An 8,199-nucleotide genomic window follows, 5' to 3' on the forward strand; every position below is an offset into this window, starting at 1 on the left:
GCAATTAAAGGAAGATCCTGATCTTTGAGTCCTTCCAGTAGTAGAAGGGATTTGCTGTATACAGTTTGCACTGAGATATGCATGCATCTAACTCTGATCCCACAAAGCTTCCGGGTCCCTGCAGAAAATTTAAATATGTATTTTATTTTGCTATCAATATGTAAATCTTTAGGGCATCCCACTCATTCTTACTAAGCCCAAGTTTCTGTGTGTGTGTTCAAAGTGTAAAATATGTACAGCTATGTTATTACAACTATATTACTATTGTATATAGACTTACTGTGAGAACTAAATTAGCTATGTTATGTGAAAAATTACATTTTAGCTGTAAAATACTGTTTAGTTGTATAATACAAGCACCAAGCCATACTGGAAGGAAGACATTTCCCAGTGGGAAAGCAGAGCAGTAAATAGAGACCAGTTGTGTTCACATATATGAAATGACCAAGCAAATGATGGAAGAACATTTAGAAATGTACATTCAGGCCATATTACTGAAAGCACTGAATACAAACTTCTGATGATTTTTGAATTGTACTAAAGGAAGTAAGCTAGGGTTTACTGGCAAAATAGACTTTATTAAATTGACTTTCAAGTGGCTATGACCTGACTTAGAAAAGAATGCACAGAAGTGGAATTGAAAAGGTACATGCAACATATATGGTGAAGAAGACAGCCTGAGTGCAGTGTCTTAAGGTAGAGAGAGATCAAAAAAGGGAAAATGAGCTTTTTGCCTAAACTAGGGTAATTTTCTATGTTTTTCTCTATTTTTTCTATGTTTTGGAGGGGAGGCAGCAATCAAAGGAAGATCATTATCTTTGAGTCCTTCCAGTAGTAGAAGGGATTTGCTGTACACAGTTTGCACTGAGATATGCATGCATCTAACTGTGATCTCACAAAGCTTCTTAAAAAACAGAAAATTATTCCTGTTTGGGAAAAGCATCTTTGGAACTTTTGTGGAAATGCAGCGAATTTTAGAGGATGGCTGCTCTAGTCTACAGATCCTGGACTTCAGCTGCAACGTCTCCAGCCTGCAACCAACTCTGCTCGCTTTAAACTGGCCCCCACAAGCTGAACTGGCTCAGGCCAATCTATCCTGTTACTGTTCTGAATTCAGTGGTTCTTATATACTGACAGACTCCCCTGGTTTGTCTCAAGTCTGAAGTCAAGGGGAGATTCTGTCAGCAACCAAGGACCTCTGTTCAGTCCTGTATGGTGGGTTTTTCCTCCAGTTCCACGGCTTGCCCCTATACTTAGTGTATAGTTAGACACCAGATTGTCTAATTGTGGGATACATTGTGCAGTGTATATATTGCACCCTTAAAGCTGTTTGCCCATTTCAAAAATCTGAACATATGGCTAGCATATACTTGAATTCTTGGTGAAATTTAAATGTTAATAAAATGGTATACACCCCCCCAAAAAAACACAGAAAATTAGGAAGAATAGGTATAGATGAGATTATCATTTCGAACCTCAAATATTCCAAAGAGTGTATTTTTTTAAAGTTTTATTTTTTCTGTTAATAAGAATTCCCAGTAACTACCTGACACAGAAGTTCTAAGATATATACACACACATAGGGCAATTAAATTTTAACAACTGAAAAAATTTTGTTGAAAAGGATTGTTAACAGTATAATAAAATACTTCAGATTTTCTCATCCTCTGTGTGGTCCTCTGTATTGAAAATATTTGATGGGTTCTAAAAGACCACCCAGAGTTTCAATTCTTGCTTTCCTGACTGCTTCCTTAATAATGTTTACTTTTTCTTCATTTTTTCCTGCTTTATTTGAATTTGGATTTCTTACGTATCTAAACATCCTCATAAATTGGGACTCATTGAATAAAATGGCAGAGGTGTAGACAATAAAGCTAATTCTACAAGAGCCAAATGTTAATGCATTTCCTAAATGAGTGTAACAGTAATCTACGTAGTATCATCTGTAGATAGGTTGCATAGGATTTACTGTATACCTTGATAATAACTTCTAAGCAGTTTAAAGTAATTATAAAAATAGCATATACCATCATTAAAACAGTATAATTGATGGTAAAATCAACTCAGCCACAAATGATAAGGACCCCATTGGTCATTTCAGAGGTAAATTAATTAAGGATAGTGTACCTCCTTATCTCCCCAAAGACAAAATAAAAATATTCAGCAACTACCTATCATAAGTGGCAAAATCTCCAAGATATTTTTCTATTCTGATTCATTTACTATACAAAACCTAGTGAGTTGTTAAGCAATAAGAATATCACTAAGGTACAATATTTTCTTAATATAAAAGTTCCAATTAGTCCAATTATGTTGTTTTTATAGGTGCTTTAAGACTCTGGTATAAAGAATCGGAATTTGTCTCAATTTATCACAAAAATCAGCAAATGAAACTTCTGCAGTGGCTAAGGATTATGTCTGTGTCCTTAGTTATAAATTCCTCTTTCTGTGATATGGAAAATCATTTCTATGACTCACTGAAATAGAGTTTAGTAATATATGCTTGTCAGGATTACCGTAAATCTAGATAGAACCAACCAGTAATTTTCTTCTATTTTCAATTCTTTTACTAAATATCTGATTTTTGAAGCTGAAGCTAATAGTTTTAGAGAAAAACTAACCTATAAAGCTAAATTTTAGACTCAGCTTATTTATGTGTTTCTGCTCATTTCCATATGATGAAAGTACATGATTTCAATTTTAATAAGTGATTTGAGAGCCTGAAAAATTTGTCTCTTCTGTATTTAAGTGTTATTCCAAGTTCTTTTCAGCACAGAGTTAAGCATTTCTTAAGTACCAAATGTTGCTCTTGAGCACCCTAATTAACATATGCAAATTCCAATTTAGAAAACTTCATATTTTTATGAACTGAAGTGCTTTTTTTTTTTTTTTTAATTAAAAGAGAGTTAAATCATCCAAGACTCTCAACTTAACCAGTGTGAATTTAGTTTTAGGGAAAATGTACCAACAGAAATGTTTTTAAGAAGATTTAACTTTTTTCAAAGGAAGATCAAGTCTGTTTTGTTAGTGTTAAAATTGGTGGGCAAGGGTGGACATGTTACACCACATCTCACCAATCAGCAAGGTTTGAATCTGTTTATCACACTAGTGCTAAAATTGACAGGAGCATGAATCAGAAGAGAAATTTGAAGAAGTTTCTCAATGGTTGCTTGTTATAATTCCTACTGTTTTCAGGAAAATTAAAAAAAAATATATATATATGAACAAAAACAGAACGAATAAAACCAAAAAACAACTTTGCATCTTAGAGCTTATCTCACACAAAAACAGCTCTCCATTTTTGTTTTGTTTTGTTTTTGGAGTAGGGGTGGGGAGAGGTCATGAAGGACACTGGTACCGCAACATGAACTCACTGTGAAGGAATTAGAATTTCTAGCCCAGGTGCCTTCATCCTTCCCTGCAGGCTGCTACGCCCACAAATGCCAAGGAAAGGCAGAAGCAGGAGCCTGGAGGTGGAGGCAGGTGAGTGAGGGGAAGGGACACCAGACTCTCTCTCCTCTTCCTGTCCTCCTCAGGTGGCCCCCTTGGCAGTGGCTGTATCTCCTCCAAGGTTCCAGCTCCCAGTGGACAGGCCAGGGCATGGCCTCAACTTCCAGCTCTGATGATGCTTTCTCCCCACTCTGTCCCGCCAGTGGAGGGGTGGTGATAACTTCCTGGTGTCACCTCATCATTCTCTGTTGATTTGTAGGCTTTTTTTTAATCAACTAGTTAACTAATTGCCTGTATTTCAATCCTGATTTAAATACTCAAGTAATTCTCTGTTTCTAGCAAGACTCTGATACTCCCTTTCCCAGATGCCTAATTTTTCATCATATCAGTTGTATATTCCCTAATATACTTTTCCTCTCACAGCTTGGATTTCCATATGTTTCTACTGGTATCTAGCTAATCAACATCAAAGTTTTCCTTTATTACATTAATTGATATGAAAATCTTAGTGCTTGATATTTTATTTTAAAATTCATGTAATTTTATGACTTATTTACTTTAGATACTGGAGTTTTACAAAATATGATTGATCTATATTTTATGAAAGTTTAGCCCAAACAGACAATTAGAATTTACTGAGCTCTTCACTCTTCAACTTTCACAATGGTGCCTGGGAGGAGATCTCTTAGAGAGTTCTATATTCAGTCAGGAATTTGAGAGATTCTAATGCAGATTATAAGACTGACTAAATCTTCTCTCTAGAAATAACTGGTTTATCTCAAAAGAACCTCTAGTGCAAGGTGGGTGGAATAACTCAAATACATAGACTTAGAGACGATGTAACCTTACAGAATACTTGCATGATTGTTTCTACACCTGTTTCACAAATTCCTTTGTGAGAGGGAATTTGGTCAGATTCTTCTGTACTGAAGTTGTAGGGAAGAGCTAACAGAAACCAACTACTGGCATCTACAGTTATGTACAACGAAGAAAGAAAAAACAGAGAGGAAAAGGGAAGAAGGAAGATAGGGAGGGAGGGAGGGAGGAAGGAAGAAAGGAGGAAGGAAAGAAGGAAAGAGAAAGGACAGCGGGAGGGAGGAGGAAAAAGGTAAGAAAATTTAAAAAAAATCAAAGACAAAATAATCCAACTAATATCTATATATTGACAGCTGAATCTAGACAATATCACAACACAGAATATTTTAACTACAGTACAGGATTTTGATTGGCATTGGTTACCACTTAATTCAATGTAAGAATTATATTCAGTTTGTACATACTTCCTTGTCTCAATTTATATAAAATAGGAAATCTTCATCTAGAATACTCTTTCAGAACATACCAACACATGACTAAAATGATATCATTTTGAGATGATTCATGAAGTGCAACAGGATGATATACAAAGATACTTGGTATGTTGGTGTGTGCATGTCTGTGTTTATGTTTATATTTATCATAATAATGTAAACTATAATCATCAAACATTTATCAGGACTCTTAAAAGTTTCTGCAAAATAGTGTAAAGGAATTGAGGGCACCTATGTCAAATATGAGTAAAATCAGTATAATAAAGACAAAAATACTGAAATCCAAGATACAATTCTCCAATGAAAACATGTCCATATGTGTTCAACATAAGTGAGCTTAATCAACATAAGTTTTGCCACTGATACCCCTGAAAGAAGGAAATGAGAAAGTTTGATTCCTTCAATGAAAATTGAAGGAATAAAGTATCAAAACACTTCCTCCTTTCAAAAAAGATTGTTTCTCTTTAAGTTGTTGTCTATATCTATTTTAGCACTCTACTCATTAAATCTTCTATTTCATCATGGGCCAATATTGAACATGAAATATAACACATTTTGTAGCAAATATGAGCCCTGTAATGGCAGAACTGTTCTTGTTTGATAACAGGATCCCCATGACTTAGTATACCACCCAGCATACTGAATATGTGAGTACTCAATAAATGCTTGTTAAATTAAACTTTCCTACTTAGCAAATAGTTACAGAAGAATTATTCTACTTTTTATATTACTGTAAGTAAACTGTATTTGTATAGTATGATGTTTTCAATGAGGTTGTGCAGTATGCCCTGGGAATTTTATCACTATTATAATGTTGATTCTAGATACAATGCATTTTAGGTTCTGAACATCTCACAGTGGACTTTGAACTTAATCTGCTGAGTGAGTAATAGCCTCTAATTTGACAGGTATTTTCCATCTCTACTTTGGAGGAGAGTTATTTAAGTAGAATCAAGTCAGTTAAGAATTGTTTTGTGAAAACCAGAAGAGACATGAATGTACCATTTTGGCTGAAATTAGAGTAAAATGCAGAAAATATTTTATCCAAAATCTGGGCCCTCAGGAGTATCAAAGATTAAAATCCAACAAATATGAGCTCATAACTGAAGATCACCAACCCACAAGGATATTAATTACCATAAATGAAAGCAGAAAAACTGTTATTTATAAAGCATTTAAATATTGAAATGACCAGATACAAACTGTAACATATGAAATGCTTAATACAATAAAGATGTAACTACAAAAATAACCAACTAACTGTGCAGAAGAACAATAAAATTTTTAGAAATGCTGATGATAACTGTGAAAAAACCCTCAATGAGTGGGTTAACAGATTATTAGATTCAGCTAAAAAGAGAATTCATGGATAGGAAAATAGATCTAAAGAATTTCTTTTTAGAATACAGTGAAGGGATACAGAGTAAAAAATATGACAAAGGGATTTCCCTGGTGGCACAGTGGTTAAGAATTTGCCTGCCAATGGAGGGGGCACAGGTTTGACCCCTGATCCAGGAAGATCCCACATGCTGTGGAACAGCTAAGCCTGTGTGCCACAACTACTGAGCCTGTGCTCTAGAGCCCATGAGCCACAACTACGGAGCCCACATGCCTACAGCTTGTGCTCAGCAACAAGAGAAGCCACTGCACTGAGAAGACCGTGCACCACAATGAAGAGTATCACCCACTCACCACAACTAGAGAAAACCTGAGTGCAGCAACAAAGACCCAATGCAGCCAAATAAATAAACAAACAAATAAATAAATAAATAAATAACTGAGAAAGACTTTAAGAGTTAGCAAAAATAGAATGAACTCTAAAACATAGAAGGACATAACTGCCTTTTCAGGTTGAAATTGGCAATTAGACCCAAGAAAAACACATAGACTTTAGTACTATCTTAAGTTTTTAGTGGAAGGATACGAAGCAAGAGATACAGCAGTATAGCATATTCTAAGGCACCAAAGCTATCCAAGTACCCAAGGTATGTGGGGGCCACATAGCAGCTACAGCCTCTATTTCCCATCAATCTTGCATATCATTCTAGTCTCACAGGCCCTGACTTTTATGCCCATCTCCCTACACTTCAAATGCAGGATCATACCATTCACAATTTTGTTAACTCTTTTATTTGCAAATAGCAATGCTGTTGGACAAGGAGGCCATTGTTAAGCAGGTCTATATCAGCCAGAGCCTGATATTAACCATTTATGCACATGTATTTAATTGAAATTTAAGAAGGAGGGAATTAAAAAATGGGAGACAAGTTTGGAAGATAAAAAGGCAGAGAATTTCCTAAAACTAAAGGAAAGACTAACCCAGAATTTACAAAAAATGTCACTATTACAAACAAGATAAATAAAAAGGAAGCTACAATTAGAGTTAGCGTGAAACCCTGAAACCCTAGAAAATAAATATTTTAAATACAGCTAGAGGAGGAGACAATTCTCTTGAAAATTTCAGAACAATCAAATGACTATATAAGAGTGGATCTATCTCTGGGCTGTTTTTCTGTTTCATTAATCTACCTGTTGACCTTGGTTTATAGTAAGTCTTGAACTCAGGTCTGTAAATTGTCCAATTCTGTTCTTCTTTGTAAAAATGGCTTTTTATATTCTATACTAATTTTGCAATTGGCTTGTACTTTCTCCTGCTCCCCCCACTCCCCGAAAAAAAACACAGCTGAGATTACTAAGCTCTTTTTAACTTATGTTGTTAAAAGATTATTCCGGTTTCCATGTAGGGAATGTTTTAGAGGGGGCAAAAATAGAGTAGGGAGCCCAGTTTGTAGATGACCATAGTGGTTTGAAAGAGGCTGCTGGAGGCCTGGTATACAGGGTAACATTGAGACATACAAGTGAATGGGTTCAAGCCAGGCCTTATAGGGAATTCAGAGATGAAGACAATTGGGAGAGCCCGAGAGCATGTTTTAGGGCATTTATAAATGTAATTCAAGTGTGATATCATGGGTGGAGATGTACATTTTGGAGTCATTTGACATACAAATGAAATCTGCATGAATCAGATGTGATTACATAAAACCAGCATGAGACTACCTTATTAAATTATTGGAAAAAAAAGTGTTCCATGCTATTTTGGGGAATGATAAGGGGCTAAATGAATTAATCTGCAAAGTAACCTCAGAGTTGGGTTTAAAGGCATGATGATCTATAATTATAATGTTCTTTCCTTCAATCATTTCATTCTGTGAACCTATTTAATCAGTCTGGGTGTATAATAAGCCAAGATGTCCTATATACCTCATGAATACATTTTACTAAGGGTGGAAATCAGTGCTAAATGAGTCTGAAACCTGAAGTGGTAATGGGTGGGGTGGGTGGCTAATCCCTAAATGAAAAGAATCATGTTAAAGATATAAAATTGGCCTCAGCTGAGGTAAAACCTCCAGCGCCTAAATTACAGAATCTCGTGTGTGTG

This window comes from Hippopotamus amphibius, chromosome 4 (assembly GCF_030028045.1).
Source record: "Hippopotamus amphibius kiboko isolate mHipAmp2 chromosome 4, mHipAmp2.hap2, whole genome shotgun sequence".
Classification (NCBI taxonomy): Eukaryota; Metazoa; Chordata; class Mammalia; order Artiodactyla; family Hippopotamidae; genus Hippopotamus; species Hippopotamus amphibius.